This window comes from Eutrema salsugineum, unplaced genomic scaffold, assembly GCF_000478725.1.
Source record: "Eutrema salsugineum unplaced genomic scaffold, Eutsalg1_0 scaffold_8, whole genome shotgun sequence".
NCBI classification, from domain to species: domain Eukaryota; kingdom Viridiplantae; phylum Streptophyta; class Magnoliopsida; order Brassicales; family Brassicaceae; genus Eutrema; species Eutrema salsugineum.
Window position 1 is genome coordinate 8,651,824 of NW_006256414.1, and position 18,946 is coordinate 8,670,769.

The following is an 18,946-nucleotide window of genomic DNA, read 5'->3' on the forward strand; positions in this document are numbered from 1 at the left end:
TGAACCGAAATCTCTACTATGAGGAAGGTTTCTACAACACTCCTCAAGCCACCAGACGCAGAGAAGAGCAGTATATGATCAATCTTCTCAACTCTGTTTGGAACCCTAATCCGAACCATCAGCCGTATGGACGCCATGAGCCTCCTATGTACCGAGACGATCCCTACGCGCCTCCTATGGTCAACCCTAGACCATATTTCCATCGCCTACCTAACGAAATCATTCAGCAGGATGAGAACGTCCAGATCAGTAACCGTTTGGAGCAGCTTGAAGCTACAATCAAGCAGTTTATGAATGCTCAAGTCGTCTCTACTGCCGCCCTTCATGAGAGAATCGATGGTATATCAACTCTCTTCAACAAAAAGTTTGAGATCTCTCTGATCAAGTCAAGTCAATAGAAGAACGAGCAAAAAAAAAGTTGCAGCCACCATTGCTGAGAGATTTGACGCCATGGAGGAGGAGCACACCAAGCATACTTTCGAGCTTCGCAGTACTAAGAACAACATCAGAGACCTTGATGTCAAGCTAGACGATGTGGAAACGCCCTCAAACCAAAAAAGAGTCTTATGACTTCACAGTTGAGGTTTCAGAGAAGGTGTACAAGGTCACGGACAAAATCAAAGAGCTTGATTCAACCGTAGACAAAGTCGTTTATGAAATTGATGAGGTTGAAGAGAAAGTTGAGGAGATTATGCAAGGACGTGGAGCACAAGGTTCAGCACTTCACACTGAAGATCCTGATCTAGGAAAGGAGTACACTGAGCCAGAAGACCTAGGAGACCACTCAGAAGGCAAAGGAACAAGCAAATCGAGCAACTCACCTCGGAGACGCTTCCCTGCGGTCGAATCCCTTGTGACTGCACCCAAGAAGAGGTCCACCGTGGTTGTGCTTGGGTCACCCGCGGTACATGATCATTTTCCTGCGGTCACGTCTCCTGCAATCACGGCCAACCGTTAGATCGTCCCAAACCAGCCTCGTTCAGGGTAAACAAACAACTGCTCGTCTGATACAACTTCTGGAGTAGCTAAACCCCCTTTCAGCAATTGATCTACTCTATCAGCACTCAGGAATCTCAAGACGAAGATAAGCCACTACCTTGCAATATGACTTTGTCTTGTGAAGATGATTATGAAGAACAATACTCTGAAGATGAAGAATATGGCCTGTTTATCGAAGATGCATGATAGTAGGAATTTTTCAATCCTTGATCAATTCCTCAAATACTCATGTCATTGTAGCACTTGAGGTATCAATCCAAATGGAGAGATTCTAGACACTAGAACTATGAGGAGCTATCTTAATTCAAGTCTAAATAGCAGATGAGTTGGTAACAAGGTGATCTAAATAATAGACGTTCTATCTCCTTTATAGCAGCTTCATGATCTTTGCTCTCCATGTGATTCACTTGAGAGGTTAAACTCTCTATTTTGTTGTGGAGGTCATTGTATGAACGCTTTACTCTTGTTGTGAGCTAATCTTGTCCCTTCAGAAGTTGTTGGAACATGCTGTTTCAGCTCCATTACTTGAGGCTTTGAAGCAGCTTGCCCTTGTGGAACAGACTCTTGCTGAAACAAAGCTCCACCTCAGTTTTACCATCTTGACAATCTTCAGTATCAAGCTCTTTGTATCTTTCATTGCTCTTGGCCAAATTCTCAACAAGTAGCTCTCCTTGTTCTATGGTAAGAGTTGCAAAACGCCCATTGCTAGCTGTATCCAATGTCCATTTATGCTCTCTATCAACTCCCCAATAGAAGATACTAAGGATAGCTTCTTGTTGGAACCCATGATGGGGACAATCTCTAGTGTAGCCTTTAAGTCTCTCCCATGCTTCATCAAAGGTCTCATGGATTCTTTGTTTGAAGCCCAAGATGTCTTTCCTAGCTTGGATAGTGCTTTGTATGGGATAAAACCTTTGGAGGAAGATCATCTTGCAATCATCCCAAGAATTTACCAAGTGGGATGGTAATGCTCTCTCCCATTTGCTTGCCTTTTCTCCAAGTGAAAATGGAAACAAGATGAGCTTGATACTGTCTTGGGGCACCCCTCCAGTCCTAAATGTGTCACACAACCTCTCAAAGCAGTCCAAATGATCATATGGATTCTCCATGCCAGACCCCAAGAACTTAGTTTCTTGAATCAACCTAACCAAGCTTGCTTTGATCTCATAGGCCGCAGCTTCAATTGGAGGAGGGTGGATTCCATACCTCTTTCCATGACTACAAGGAGTGTCACAGCTTCCAACTGTTGGCGTTTTCTTTGGAGCTTGGGTCAGTGCTGGAGACAGTGCTTGAAGATGTGGCTGTTGTTGAGGTTTTGGGACTGGAATAATGCTCTTGTGGACGTCCATCTCCAACAGCTCAATAGAACGTGTCTTTCCATTTCTCTTCTTATGAATTTGGTACCTTTCAAAGCTCAAGAGAATCAAGGAAGACAAGTTAGTAACAATGAAAAAGAGAAAATTGATCATCTCAAAGAGATGCCTGCTCTTAGTGATATACATTAACATGGTGAAAATAAAAGCTTAGTAAAACAAAAGAAAACAATGACTTGATCTCAAGAAGATCCAAAGTCCTAATGCTAGAATGAACTCTCCAATTGGCAACGGCGCCAAATTGATAGTAGGAATTTTCCAATCCTTGATCAATTCCTCAACTACTCATGTCATTGTAGCACTTGAGGTATCAATCCAAATGGAGAGATTCTAGACACTAGAACTATGAGGAGCTATCTTAATTCAAGTCTAAATAGCAGATGAATTGGTAACAAGGTGATCTAAAACATAAAACAAACAAAAACAAGCAATACTTAAGAACAAGCAAACAAGAGAAACAAAACAAAGACTCAAATTCAAAATAAAGAGAAAGCTAAACCTCTAGATGTGATCATTGATTAGGGTGCTGTAGATATCAATTCAGGATGCTAAGAAGAATAATGCAATGCAAGTTACTCTTTAGTCTAGACTTCAAAAGCAGATTAATTCACTCTCATGACAATAATCTCTTTGTAAGTCACTTAATCAAGATTAATTCACCTTAAGCAAGATCAAGCAATCAACAAGCATAAAGTATCAAGTCTAATAATGACCAAAAGGTTTCTATTTCAAAGAGACCGAATCTTACACAGAATGCAGCAACAAGCAATCACATGATCTCAAAACCAATTAACTTAGAACTCAAATCTAGACTAATCCTCTCATGAAAGCATTAATCTCTACACTAATCCACTTTCAAACCAAATCATCATTTGTGAAATATGAATCAGTGAGCATTAAGAAACAGTTCTAATATGTCATTCATGCATTTAACAAATCATTCCCATGATGAAAAAGGCATAAACCCTTATCTTAGCTCATTCAGATATTTCATCAAACACCTTGTGGGTGGAGAAATGACTAAGGTCTAGATCAGAGTGATGTGCAAAGATCTAGCATTAAGAGCAGCTAACTAAGGAAAGGAAATGAGAATCTAGAACCTAAACATCATAAACCGATCATCTAAGCACCCTAATCTACACACCTAGAAGCTTAAAAGATGACTACTCACTAATCATTATTAACACACCATTTTCTTTGCAAGAGGTGGTGTTAATCATGATTAAGAGTTTAGATGAGATGAGTAATTGATAAGAAACAGCTTAGAATGATGTAATCCATCAGATATCTCTTAATCAAAAACGTTTTTACACTAAAGTGAGGGTTTAGATGAGATGAGTAATTGCAAGTCCTTCGTCCCACGCGATCAAAGTGAGGGTTTTGTCTGCACCAAACCATCTGTCCGAGTTGCTGTACACAGGTGAGGGTTCCTCCATGATCCCAGCTCCAAGTTGCTCCCAAAAGTCTCCAAATGACCTGAGAACACTCCAAAAATGCAGGACCCTTTAGGACCTAATGCAATTCCTAACTAAAGACAAAAGCAAAGACAAATATATGTAAAACTACCTAAATGTATGCATGAGACTCAATATTTGGATAAAAATGCAATCCTAAACATGACAAAATATGAGTATATCAATGCAAATGCAGGATACTCATCAGGAAGAAACTCACCCGGCCTTGAAGTGATAACTAGCAGCATATCTAGAGAGAAGCTCATCAAATTCAATAACTTTGTTAAGACAATCCCTGCCCACCTGAGTTTCAATGATCTCTGGAAGCTTTGATGTCTTCAAGTTTTCTTTAGATACAGAAAGGAATCTAAAGAGAACATCCATAGTTATGTCATGAGAGCCAGACACATATTATCTCCTGATGCTGCTGTCTAGTCAATCTAACTCCAAAAACCTGAAGAATAGAGCTATTACACCAACAAGATCAGCAAGGAAAAGTTAGATGACTTCAACGATGTGGTTCAAAGCTTACCTGAAGGAATCACTACATGATTGACCACTACTTCTGTGAGAACAAGGAATCTATTCCTGAGATAGAAGACTTGTTCACTCATGCCAAACAAGGGAAGCCTGTTCGAACACGGCATAAAATCAAAGAAAAAGGTCAATTTCTTATCTCTTGTTCCATTAGAGGTGAAAGATTTAACCATGTTCTTTTTTATTTGGAGCTTGTCTCAACATGATGTCCAAAACAACTGATTTGAGGCTTGGTATTAAGCATCTGCGTAGGACTAGGACGAAGATAAGCTTAGCTGACGAGTCCAGTGCCTCACCTAAAAGAGTAGCTTAGGACACTGCAGTGTTCCTATCGACTTCTACATTGTGAACACCAAAGATGATTCACATCGTCATTCTTGGGTGGTCTTTCTTAGAAACTGCCAGAGCCATCATGGATTGGCCAAAACGGAGGATCTCATTTGCTAATGTCGACAAGGACAACTTCTTCAATGTTATTTCTTTTAGCAGCAAAGCAAGAAAACGTCCTGCAACAGAGGTGTTTGAAGCCGAACTTTGGAATGACGAAGATGCTAGGCAAAACAAAGAGATCTCAAAAAAGACTTGTCTAAGGACAAGGTCTTCATCAAACTAAGCCACTTCCTACACCAAGTCGAGCTAAACGACTTAAACCAGAAGCGCTTAATGGGAGGCAACCTATTTAGGTATTGTTTTCTTTAGGATTTTCTTTCTTTTTCTATTGATCTTTTTCTTTTTCTTAGTTTCAGGTGTTTCTTAAAAATAAAAAAGCCAAAAAAATAAAAATAAAATGAAAAAACCAAAAAGAAGGATTGGTTTCAGACTGCTCAGCCCAGCAGGAATCAAGGAGAAGTAGGATTAGGCCGCATTTAAGCACTCGCGGTCGCATGATTTTGAACAGTGGCCAACCATACCTCGACCAGGTCTCAAACTCGTGACCGCGGCAAAGCATTTCCGACCCGCCGTCGCGTGAATCCAGACAGCAGCCACTGATCGTTCAGAGGACATCTGACCCAATTTCACCCATTCCACCTCACCATGACCCATTCCAGCTCATCCACCACTCTCCACCACTTCTCATCACCATTTAGCATCTTCCTGCATCTTCTCGCATCTTCCCGAACCTTCCCGAATCGATCCGGTTCATTCCCGACAGCATCCCAGATCCATGTAAGTTCTCTTTTGCTTACCTTTTTCAATATATCTATGCATTTATCTCATCCAATCTCGACTTCTTTCACACTGATGACAGTGTGATTTAAGTATGTGAGAGGATTTCATCCCTTTCTAACCATTTTTCTTTCATGAGTCTTGCATTATCTACATTTTTCATATTTTCTTTAAAGTTTTTCAAAAATGGTTTTCAAAACAAAATACGTTTTAAATGGAATAGTGAACATAAATCGATGATACTTGACTGTGTGCTTTTAGACTATTCCCTAGTGACATGCTCATTCGTGATTTAGGACTAGACTAGACGGTAGCTGATGTGGGTGCAGTGGGCAACACAAGTTTTACCCTAGACAAGCTGCAAGTACACAGCAAACGCAGTAGTACTTAGGGATCGAATTCACAGAGATTTGTGTGTTGAGGACTTTTAACTGATGCTAAAAACAATCGTAGACCTAATCTAATAAAAATGGGGTTTGGTTTGTCACTAAATCTAATTAAGAAGAGAATTAAAAAAAAAACAGGAAATAAAAATCGGTTGAAAACAATAAGAAAAACGGCGCTGGGTTCAAGGTTCATCTTTAGGGTTCATGTTCTAAACACAAGGAATTTAGGCGAGGATTTTCTATGACTCTGAAACTAGGATATACACTTGTAAGATTAGCCAACTCTCATCACCCTAATCATCTAATCACTCATTCATGGCAAGCTCTCATGCCAGAACAAGATCATGCATAGCAGATCGGAATCCATCTCGGCTTACGTATCCTCCGTGGGTAGCTTTCGTCTCCTACGACGGTGACGACCATAAGATCCAGTTCAGGCAACCCATATTCAACACTCCCGTGGCTCAGATTTAACCTAGGATCGGATTCTGGGTGATCAATCCAGAATTACCGCTTTGAGATTTGAATGAATGGGAGAATCATGTAAAAATCAAAATCCTTTTTCATAAAAACCTAGCTTTCATTCGAACATGGAATCCCTTTGGATTTCCCCTTTCACCCAACTAGGTGATTACTCAGACATGGCTGAGTTAGACATCATCATCGGTATAAAACTTAGAAAGAAGAAAAGTAAAGAAACAAAGGTTGCAGAAAAACTTCTCTTATTGAAGACAGAGTGGCGATGAAGAGCTTCTACAGATGCATAAGAATAAAACCTAAAACTACAAATGAGTTCTCTCTCAAAGAGAAGAAAGAGACTCTCTTACAAAAGACATAAAAATGAGTATTTATAGTGTTTCTCCAAGTCTGGGCGTCTAGGGCTTGTAAAATGGGTGCCGGAAGTGTCTTGGGCCTTAGTTGGGCTCCTAAGGTTTGGACATAGGTCCACCGGGGATGAAACCTCTTGAGCCGCGGTGGGAACAAGTCTAGCCGCGGGTGAAAGCTCCAGTCCTTGACTTGACTAGTGTTGATTGGTCTTTAGTGCATTGATGATATCTGGAGATCTTACCGTTGGATTTCTTTGATTCCAAGTGTTTTGGAAACTGGTTGTCTCCTTTATAATGTCTCCAAATTTGGTGATTATCGGACGGTGAGACAGTCTTCATTGGTTGCCAAACTTCTGACGGCCTGAATTTATCTAAAAATGTACTTTTGCTCCAAAATGCACTCCAAAGCTCCAAATTTCCTGAAAAGCCTTTTAAAACTCTAAAACATGGAAACACTTATAAAACCTTTAAAACTGAGTAAAAACACCTGCATAAGATATTGAAAGTGATCTATAAAAGTGGTCAAAATCAGGTGTTATCAGTAGCTAAGCACATTTGGAACGAAGTACCCTAGAGGAATTTGAATGATTTCAATTTAGATGAAGGAGTAAACTAGCTCTGCTTTATCTGGACTTAACATTGACTTAATTTTCTCATTGAAGCATTAGATCAGGGAAATAAATTATACATTCATGACTCATTTATCCTTTTACCAGTCTTTGTTGATCCTGAATGGCTAGTTCATCTTTTACTAGTTCCACACCTAACCTAACCTCTTTCAAGCCACATGCATTCTTGTTTTTCATTGTCCTATATGCAGATATGTGCAAAAACGTCGGAGAGAAAGATGATCAACACAGTTTTCAGTCACTGAAGACGGAGACCTACGATTTCACTGGAATGATTCAACAAAGGAGAAAACTTGGTTTGCCTCAGAAAAACTGCAAAACATTAGTACATTTTTGTCCCTTAAACTCTCTCTCTTAATAAAAGGTTATTTTCCCTTTCGAGAAAAAAGAAGAAACGAAAAGAAAAATAAGAAGGGAAAGGAAATTAAAAACATTAAAGAGTCTGAGAGGATCGAATTTTATCCTTGAGGCAAGCCTTGGTTCGATTATTTGAGGTTTAGGGAGATTATCTTTTTGATTCCTAGAAAAGATCTAAGTCTTGGGGGGGGGGGGAGTAGATGTTTTCAACAAAGGAGGAAGGATTCTGCAACAAGATTTGGCAAGGAGAAGTGACTGAAAATTGCGGACATCAACATGACCATTCTCTCTTGCGGTTTTGCATAATATCTTGCATCTTCCAGATCTTCAGGTAACCCGAAACACTTTACCTCCACCACTTAAACAGCCATTAATACCAAACACCGTCTACTCTGAATTATGTCTTTGAAGAGAATTCACTATTGCACTTAATGAATATAAAGAGCTAGTTGACTTGAATCGAGATTTAGATTGTTTAAACTTTGCATGACGAAAAAAGTGGACTAGTATATTTTGTGTTTTAGTGAGAATTTTCTAGACTAAGTTGCGATTGTTGTACGATCGATGGCCATATTTTAGAGGTCTAATAGTAGGTTTTTAGCCTACTAAGGTCAATTAAACTCTTGTGTTGTAGGACTTGAGGGTCAATCCAAATGGAGAGATTCTAGACACCAAGACTATATGGAACTTTCTTAATCCAAGTCTAATAAGCAGATGTTTTGGTAACCAAGATGATCTATAAACATAGAACAAACAAAACACTAGCAGTTACTAAGGACAAAGCAAACAATATAAACAAAGCAAAGATTCAAATGCAAATAATGACAAAGCTAAACCTCTAGATGTGATCATTGATCAGGGTGCTTTCAATGATAATCTATGATGCTAAGCAAACAATGCAACACTTACTATTCTTTAGTCTATACTTCCAAATCAGAGTAATTCAATAATCCCTTTGATAACTACCTAATCAAAACTAATTCCCATTAGTGAATAAACAATTAACAAGCATAAGGTTCCAAGCCTAATATGACCAACAGCCTCTTTGTGCATCAAAATAAGAGCTAAGATAGACTGAATCTTATACAGAAAGACATAGCAAGCAATCACATGATCTCTAAATCCAATTACTTAGAACTCAAAGCTAAACTAATCCTTTCCCAAGGTATTAATCTCTATACTAATCCACTTTAAACCTAATTCTCATTAGTCAAAAATGAATCTGTAAGCATTATTAAAGGTTCTAAAATGTCATTTATGCATATAACAAATATTCCCATGGCATTAATGCATAAACCCTATAGTTAGCTTATTCAGGCATTTCATCAAACACCTTTTGAGTGGAGAAACACCTAAGATCTAGATCAGAGTGATTATCAAAGATCTAGCATTAGGAGCAGCTAACTAAGGAAAGGAAATGAGAATCTAGAACCTAAACATCATAAATCAAACATTTAAGCACCCTAATCTACACACCTAGAAGCTTAAAAGAAGACAACTCACTAATCATGCTTAACACACTTAATCTATTGCAAGAGATGATGTTAAACATGATTAAAAGCAAAGATAAGAATAAGAAATGATAAGAAACAGCCTTGAATGATTAAAAACCAGGTATCTCTTAACGAAGAACAAAGGTTTTCACAAAAGAAGCAAAGAAACTAAAAATGGAATCAAAGAAGTCTAGGGTTTTTAGCCCAAAAACTATTTGTAGGGAAGTAAACCAAACCGGGTCAACCCGAGATACTGACCCGGTCTTCTTGGGTTGCTGGAGTAAGGCCTCGGTGTCTTGAAGATCATCCATACTGAGTCCACACACCGAGGGGTCAAATCTGGGTTGGAAACTTGATGAACTTTTGAAGAACATGTGTGAGCTTTGGTCTTTGATTCAGATAAGGCATTTGAAACGTGGAGCAAGCTGTTTGTGAACTGGGTTGTCATGACAAAGGACCTCGTGGTCATGCAGGCCGAGGGGTCATGCTGAGGGGTTGCACATTTCATTCGCAAGACATGCCTCGGTGTGGAATAGGCCGAGGGGTCATGGTGAGGCTTTGGCCAAAACTTTCGCAAATGCACCTCAGCTTATCCAGGAAAAGGGGTTTAGGTTGAAGGGTCATGTTCAGGAGGGCCTCGGGGTAGTGTATGCTGAGGGGTTATGCCGAGGCCAGCTGTAACACTTATGAAAATTCAAGATCAAACAACAAAAATTCAAGATCAAACCCCATAGATGCTCCCAGCCTTATACTTAGTCGTTTGGAGACTAGTATTCTGAACAAAAAAATGTCTCGGTATTGTGTGACCGAGGTGTCAGACCAAGGGAAATGGCCAAAATTTTCTTAAATGTGTGTCGGTGTCAAGATATACCAACGGGTTACACCGAGGCACAAGAAAACACTTAGTACCCAGTAAGCTATTTTTAACCCGGAATTATATGCTTGTCTTCTGTTCTCATTAACTCTCAGCTCAGTGATCCAAATGACTCAAGACTACGTCCAAAGGATAGATTACTCCACTAGCTAAAACTTTGGTGAAGAACCCAACTCCATCTGAGTTCGGCAAGACTTTCCAGCAAGCCGATCTTTAAGGCAAATTGTACTGGTCTAGATTGGCCTCTAGACCTGTGCTTTTTTTGCTTGCGTTATCTCCCATCTCACAGCTCCAAATCTCCTGCTTCTAAGTGTTCTGGAAACTAGATTCCATGTTCTCAAAATTTCATGCAGACACCGAAGACTGGATCGGACGAGAAGGCTTTCCGGTAATGGCATATTTGAGGCATATCGGCGAACAGGAACTTTTAGCCGAGAGACATGTACCGCAGTACATGTTTTAGCCGAGACTCATGTACCACGGTACGGCATTTTAGCCAATAAAACAATCTTCCTGCAACATGAACTTTTAGCCGATGCTGCTCGATCCGGTAACTGATTTTAGCCTTCCCGGGAAGGATTTTTAGCCAGTAAAAACCTTCCTATGGTAAGATAAAATGCTGATAAGCCTTTAAACTTCATTTTCATCATTTTTGCTCCTTCTTTCACCATTTCTTCACCTGGTTTTATCTTTTCCACTCCAAGTGACCTCCAAATTACCTATTTAACACTCTAAACATGCAAGACTCACTTGGACCTAATGCAAACTCCTAAATGATAAAATAATGCCTAAGTACCTAAAATTCTATGTAAAATGCATACATGAGACTATGAATTGGGACTAAAAATGCATACTAAATGAGTCATTTTATGTATATATCAGGTTCATATCTCCGAGATTTGTGCATTTTCTATTTTTGTTTTCACTTCACCTGATTTGATTTTTGCTTTGTTTGAGGACAAACATAAGTTTAAATCTAGGGAGTTGATAACACCGTATTTTGACCACTATTATGGATCGGTTTTACTTTTTCAATACTTTTTATTATTTTTTAAATATTTTTCTTATGGTTTTCTAGTATTTGTAGTGTCAAGAGTTTTTTCAAGAAACTTAGGAAAAAGCATAGCAAGATGGATAAAAGACAAGATTTTTAGCTCAGAGTGAAACTGTCAAAAGTTCACCCTCAAATGATCCAGCTCAAATCTGGAGATATTAAAGATGGAACAATTAGATTTCCAGCACACTTGACATCAAAACAATCCAACGGTTCAATCAAAAGTTACGTGAAGAGCAAGATGTCCCATCAACCAGCCGACAAGCATTCCCATTTCTTCTAGTCCTTCAATAAGCATATTTCAACTCTGTTAGTAAGAGAATATGATTCATTACAAAAAATTCAATGTAAACACACCATAAAATTTTTCGTTCACAAGAAATTAGCTACCATAAACATAAGGTGAGTAAGTATGGTTTAGAAGCATCTACTCATGACCAAACTTACGGACCTCAATAGGAATGGTGTACACTATTTAGGTTTTGATGGTTGGGAAAGTGGCTTATTCGTGCCTCAACTCCATAACTGGTACCAAGTCATGCCGGAACTATTTTGTTGTGCCCACACATACCTATACTATTAATAATTGGATTATTCGTGCTTGAATTCTTTTTTTTGTTGGGCCGAATCATGCATTGACTCTTTATCCGTTAGTCTACTCTGTTAAATTGTTAACGGTGCTGAGTCACCTGCCACTCTGGAATCCCGTTAGTACTAGTATAATAATGTGACGTTGTTTTTGTGTGAAACAAAAAAAAATTTGAATAATTTAAATAACTACACAACCATTATTAAAAAAAAAAAACAAAGGAACAGGATGTCGAATTGGTGACTACAAGATTGAGAGACTTAAGACTGTACATGGTCTTGATTGCTCCGCTCAGTTCACTTTTCCATGTGGTTAGTTCTCAATTATCAATTCTACTATGAGTCTCAAGTTTCGAGTTTTAGTTTCGGGGTCTTGCTTGTTCAGCTCGATTCCATGTGGTGATTATGGATTCATCATTCATGGTTCTTCAAACATCAGAATTCTAGGGTTTATGATTTATTTTGGAATCTGGTTTCAGGGATTTAACGAAATGGGTAAGCAAAGGAAGAGAGAAACTGATTTGGAAGATGAAACTCTATCTTTGGCATCGTCGTCTTTGTCTGACTCTTTGTTTTTTAATAATGGCTGTGTAGTTATATAAATTGCTAAAGTTGCGACTTACTACGGAGAAGTTAATCTTCTCTAACGGTTTATGGGCTCCATTTGATGGGTGTGGTGCTGGTTTCTATTCTCAAGCCTGCAATTTTTTTTTGTTTTACACAAAAACGACATTGCATTATTATACCAGTGCTAATGGGGATTCTAGCATGGCAGGTGACTTAGCACCGGTAAAAATTTGATGGAGTTGACTAACAGATAAGAGTCAATGTATGATTCGGCAAAAAAATAGTTCGGGTACGAATAATCCAATTATTAACAGTACAAATATGTGTAGGCACAGCAAAATAGTTCAGACACTAATCGAAACCTGTTTGTGCAGTTAAGACACAAATTACGTGTTAGGTGTAGTTTGAATTATGAATATGGAAAATATAACACCATTGATAATACAACAGAAGTTAACTGACTTAGATAATATAACATAAGTTTACACTTAGAGTATAATATAAAATAGAAAACAATTACTAGAATGACCTTACAAACAGGTCTGTTTGCAAAAGTAACCTAGGTCCCTTACATTTTTGCTAGAATAACCTTACCAGCGTGGAAAAGACAGTGTAACCCCTCACACATGAAAATCAGTTTTTTTTTTTTTTTTTTTTTCGTAATTTAATTAATTTTTTAAAAAATAATAAAAAAAAAAAATTTTATTAACTTTGGGATTTCGTTTTCAATCTAATTTCTATTTCATTTCCGAAAAAAAAACCTAGAGGTGGCTGAGAAACCGACGATGACGATGATTTTCTAGATTTTGCGAGTTTCCGGCGTCTGCATCGTTTCCGGTCACCTTCTATGCTTCTTATCGGCCTATTCTGCATCTCCGATAAGTTTTTTTCCATTTGCCGTTTCGTTTTTCTTCGTCATTTCGTTTCATTCACTTTTTCATTTTCGCGTTCTTTACCATTGTCGGCTTGTCGGCTACATCAAGCACCGGAGAAGACGAAAGACAAAAAAGCTGATTTCAAACCTCTCGTCTTCTCTCGGCGACGAACACGTCAGTTTTCCGTATATGATAGATTTATTGAATCATATATAATTAATTGTTCCATGTATGGTAGACTTGTTTAATAATGTATGATAGAGTTATTATACTGAATTTTTTTGTATTTCCGGCGAATCTGTGATTCTGGCAATTTCGTGTTTGAGGCCTTGAAGCCGTTTCATCTTCTTCAGAAAATCGATGTGAGGACCCGGCGAGCATATTAGGGAACTTCCGGTGTTTTTTGGGCGAAAGACACCAGTCACCTATGGTGGCAGGGGCTGAAAAGGAACTTTCAGCGTCGATTGTGCGAAAGATAGAGTTACAATTGCAACGGCGGCTGAAAGTGAGCTTTCAAAAATAAAGCTAACCCTAATTTGTGTGTGTTTCAGGAATCAGACATCCATGTATAGTAGACTTATTAGACCGTGTATTGTAAAGTTATTGTTTGGTGTATGTATGATAGAGTTGTTGAATCATGTATGATAGAGTTGTTGAATCATGTATGATAGAGTTATTGTTCTCTATATGTATGGTTGAGTTGTTGAATCATGTATGATATAGTTCTTTGTATGTTATAGTTGATTTATGTATGGTAGACTTGTTTAATCATATATGGTATTGTATAGTTATTGAATCATGTATGATTTACTTGTTTAATCATCACCTTATACGATTGAAGTTTCGACATCTTTGACGATATTTTTGGATTCCGCTTTGTCTATAATCTAGACGCATAAATGGACGGACGGTTTTGTTTTCAAATTATCGCAAAAAACCACCAAGTTGTCGAGTACTTGCTAAAAACCCAGAAGTGTATCTTGTGGTAGCTTTTGCAAGTATATCTTCAACAACATATAACTCAATCGAACCTCATAATAGCATTGATCCAAGTCAAAATTTTCATAAACCATACCTACGAAATCACTATAGTCAATTTCTCAATCAACAACTAAAACTTTTTCCTCCAAGATACAAATAGTACTCCAAAAGAGGTAAAGAGAGGAAATCATAAGAACTACTAGATGCAGTGGTTGGAACAGAAAAATTTGATAATAACTACTTGATAAAAATGTCATTTCATATCATTAAGTCTACCGTTCAGTGAAGTAAATATGTCTATTAATTTTCAATATGTCTACCAATTTCGAATAGGTCTACCAATTTTCAAATAACTCTACCAACATCGAAGCTCCCAAATGAGTTATATGTCTACCATATTATCAAATAAATCTATTTTTTAAAACAATAAGTCTACCACCGCCAAATATATCTATTACATAGTTCCATATGTCTATCACATATCTATACTCTCTAACGGAACTTTTAAGTCTACCACACAGAAAACAAGTCTATTATTTCAAAACAAATCTATTATCGACATTTACATCTACCATGCATACAACAAAACTATCACGAATAAATTTTTTATATTGTAGTAGATTTATATTTATTAGAAATAAGTCTATTTTTGTGTCTAACAAGTCTACTATGAAAGTTAATAAGTCTACCGATTTTGGTCAACCACATCTCACAAAGTCAACTCAACAACATTATGTCTACCAACTTGAAAATAAATCTACTTTAAAAACCAACAAGTCTACCAACACATTCAAATATCTACCAACAATTTTAAATATACCTTTCGATGAAAATAAATCTATCATTATAAGTCTATCAACATCTAAACAAATCTATTTTTGGAATATTAAGTCTACCAAAAATTATTATGTCTACCGACATATTTTTAAATCTACCAAAACTTATATATCTACCATTAAGCTTGATAGACTTATTTCTGGGTGTCCGATTTTAACGGCTGACGTGGAAATAATTTAATAATGGCATTTTTGTAAATACGTTTTTTCTCATCAAAGCTTCCCGAGGGTAAAATCGGATTTTTTTAAAATAGAAGGTTATTCTACTAATTTCGAGAATGTAAGGTTATTCTACTAATTTCAGCTATTTTTAAAGTCACAATAGCAATCCTCCCTATAAAATAACAAAGCGAACAAAAAGTAACATAGGCTAACACATTTTTTTTTAAACACCTAGAATTTGAAAACATTAAGACTAACATTTATCAGAAAATCTTCTTCATTCACCAGTCGACCATTAAAGGCTCTGTCCTCGCAGCTCATTGCACGTAATTCAGAAACTTTTCGGTATTATTGAGTCCAGTAGCATTTTCAGAGGTTGCAAGCCTTATATATTTCATCCCACCCCAGCCAGGCGTCAACATTTCAGCAAGAACATGACAAGAGAGTATTGATGTGTGGTAATAATCTACCGTAGAATGCATTGAACTTATTCGACACCTAAATCGGCCATCCTTGCTTTCTGTCAGTAATCATTTTGCGAATACACACTTCCTGAAGGTTTTCCGGCTAATTTTGGCGAGATACACATCACCCTTGAGATTTTACATCATAACTTTTATGAACATAAGCTTACCCTCTATTTGCCGCAAACTTAATCAGTTGAATCCCTCCGAAATCGTGCAGATGAAAATAAGCTTGCATATCCCTCATGAAAAACATTAAATGGATTCCCAGCATCATAGAACTCTTGAAAGATGTCTGTGAGTAAATGATGATTGGGCCAAAGAGCCGCTATCTCCATGGGGTTAACTGCATAGCGAAAAATACAGTGTTTCTAGTGCAGACGTTGAATCTGTGACAAACAACACGAAGCTGGGCCATATCAGCGAGTGAAGGATTCGTCAATGCCAAAACTTTCTCCAGTAATTGAGCCGATAGGGCTAGGAGATAACAGTACAATGCATCCACAGCCAGCAATGGATTTAGAAGATTAGGGAAAACAAAACAGTAAAAAAACACACTTTATAACTGAAAGAAATTAGACAAGGAATCTTGTCGATTAAATGCATCTATTCATAACTAAACCGCCTATTCATTTTAAAACCGCATATTAAAACTACAACAACCTTTTTGTTTCCAACTTAATTATTACACGACACTAAATGAAAAGTTATTTAAGGTTAAATATAAAAAATATTTGGAAATTTATTTACGTCCATGGCATCTTTGATGTTAACACTAAATATATTTCTGTGTATGGACACATAATAGTTACAACTTTTATGATGTTAGGCAAGTTGTACACACTCATACAGTGTACAAAATTCTTATGGTGTACAGATAATATGGTATACAGATATTGGTGTATAGATAATATGGTGTATAGATAATAGTGTACACACTTCTTGTAATTTTGGTGTATAATTTTGTAATGTATGAGTTATGAATTCTCCAATAAAGATCAACCGATAGAGCTATTATTTTTTTTTTTATATACGTTTGAATTAGTGTTCAACCTTAGAATAGGTGTACACGTGTACACTAAGAATGGGTGTACGGATTTTAAATCAGAATGGTGTACAACAACAGAATCAAAAATAGTAGGAGATAATTCTTGAAGATTTGTACATAAGTTTGTACTATAACATATCATAATCCAACCAAACACAAAATAACATAGACATAGGGTTAAAACATTGTTTAAAAAACCTAGACATTGAAAACATTTAACAACAAAATAAATAAAAAAAATAAAAAACAAAAATATTAAAAACCATTTCAAAGAAATTATTCTCCCTTCACCAGTCCACCATTAAAGACTCTATCCTTATAGCCTCGGGCACGTATCTCATAAAATTTATGGTTTCTTGAGTCCAGAAACAATAGTTGCAGATGTTCACAGGTTTATACATTTCATCCCACCAAACCACCAAGCGGTTAACATGTACGCAAGGACAGAAAAAATAGAGTATTGATGCGCGATAAAAAGTGACGGTGGCATGTATTGAACATCTCCGGTAACTGAATTGGCCATCCACGCTGTCTGTCTTTAATAATTCTGCGAATACACCTCCTTAACTTTTTTTGGCTAATGTTGGCGAGGTACACATCACCCTCGGAATTTTCCATCACGACTTTCATGAACATCCCATAGACATAAATTGCAAGCGTGTACCCTCTATCCGCTGCAACCTTAATCAATTGAATCCCTCTGAAATCGTGCATATGAAATAGGCTTGCATACCTCTCATGAAAATTATTTCCAGATTTCTAGCATCATAGAACTCTCGAAAGATGTCTGTGAGTAACTAAGGATGGGTGCCATGTCAATGCGGTCAACTGCAGCGTAAATCCAGGGCTTCTAGTGCAAACCTTGAATCTCTCACAAAGAACATGAAGCTGGATTATTCGGCGATTGAATGATTCATCGATGCCAAAACGTTTTCTAGTAATTCGTCTGGTAGGATTACGAGATAATAGTATGATGCATCTGCCATAGTATATATGTGGATTTTGAATATAAAAAAAAAACACTTTATTTGAGTGAGAAACATGGACTTAGAAGAAAGTAATAGACTACTTAAAACAAAGTGATAGATTTGGAAAATAAAAACTAAAGATAAACACCCTTTATAAGTGAACAACTGGGGGTAAAACAAAGTGATAGATTTGGAAAATAAAAACTAAAGATAAACACCCTTTATAAGTGAACAACTGGGGGTAGACGAGAAGTCTCGTCGAATGAACGCGTCTAATCATAACTAAACTGCTATTATTATTGGAATCACAACCACCATTGTGTTTCCAAATTAATAGTGAGATAACATTAAATTAAAAGTTTGGCGGTTTAAGTAAAAAATTTGCTATGATATTGGATTTATATTTGTGTATTATGTACGCATGTGTTGTATTGTGTACACATGTAAAACTTTTCAATTATCGGCGTTTCTTATCTAATCCTTTTCATGATAAATGTCGACCAAAATTCTCCACCATTGTATTTTTCCAAATTAATGATGACATGAAATTTAATAAAAAGTTTGTCGGTTTGGTGTACACAATTACGTCACAAACTGAATTAACAATTCACGGCACAAATCTGAATCATTAATGAAGTTTGAAAACCCAATTTACACAAACGAACAGCACGCCCACAAAACTTGATTCAGTTACACATTCTTATAACAATAAACATAAAAGCATTTCAATCTAGCATTCATTCTACGGGTTTGTAACATCAGGATTGCCCACAAACTCTTTGTAAGAGTGATAACACCTGATTTTGACCATTTTCACCATTGATTTCAAATGCTTTTTCAAAGGTTTTAATCAGTTTTAGGAACTTTTATTATGATTTTCATGTATTTGTAGTTTCGAGGCTCTTTTCAGGAAACTTAGGGAAAATGATGGCAAAATGGAAGAAATCCACTTTTTTTAGCTCAGAGTCAGACCGTCAGAAGTTCAGCCTCAAATGAAGAATTTCTCACCGTCTGATCCAGCTCAAAGTTGGAGACAATCAAGAGGATACAACCAGCTTTCCATAGCACTTTACATCACAAAGATCCAACGGTGCAATCAAAAGATACATGGAGAACAAGTTGACCCAGTTCACCAGTCCCGGAAGACCCTCACCCGAAGTAAACACATGTTTTACCTGCCTTGGAATACTCTCACCCGCGGTGGACCTTAGGATGAGCCACAAGGCTCAACATCAAAGCCCACTTTGCCATTCCTCTTCAGAGAAGCCCTAAATGAGATCAGGAAGACCTTAAAACCTATAAATACA

At 37.2% G+C, this 18,946-nt stretch overlaps 1 non-coding gene across 1 annotated transcript; it reads left to right on the plus strand.

The window, feature by feature from the left end:
* The first annotated feature begins 1,779 nt into the window (after window positions 1-1,779).
* Window positions 1,780-1,885, plus strand: LOC112082293. Its single transcript, XR_002896951.1, has one exon. It is a non-coding gene; the product is annotated as a small nucleolar RNA R71 (small nucleolar RNA).
* Window positions 1,886-18,946: the final 17,061 nt, after the last annotated feature.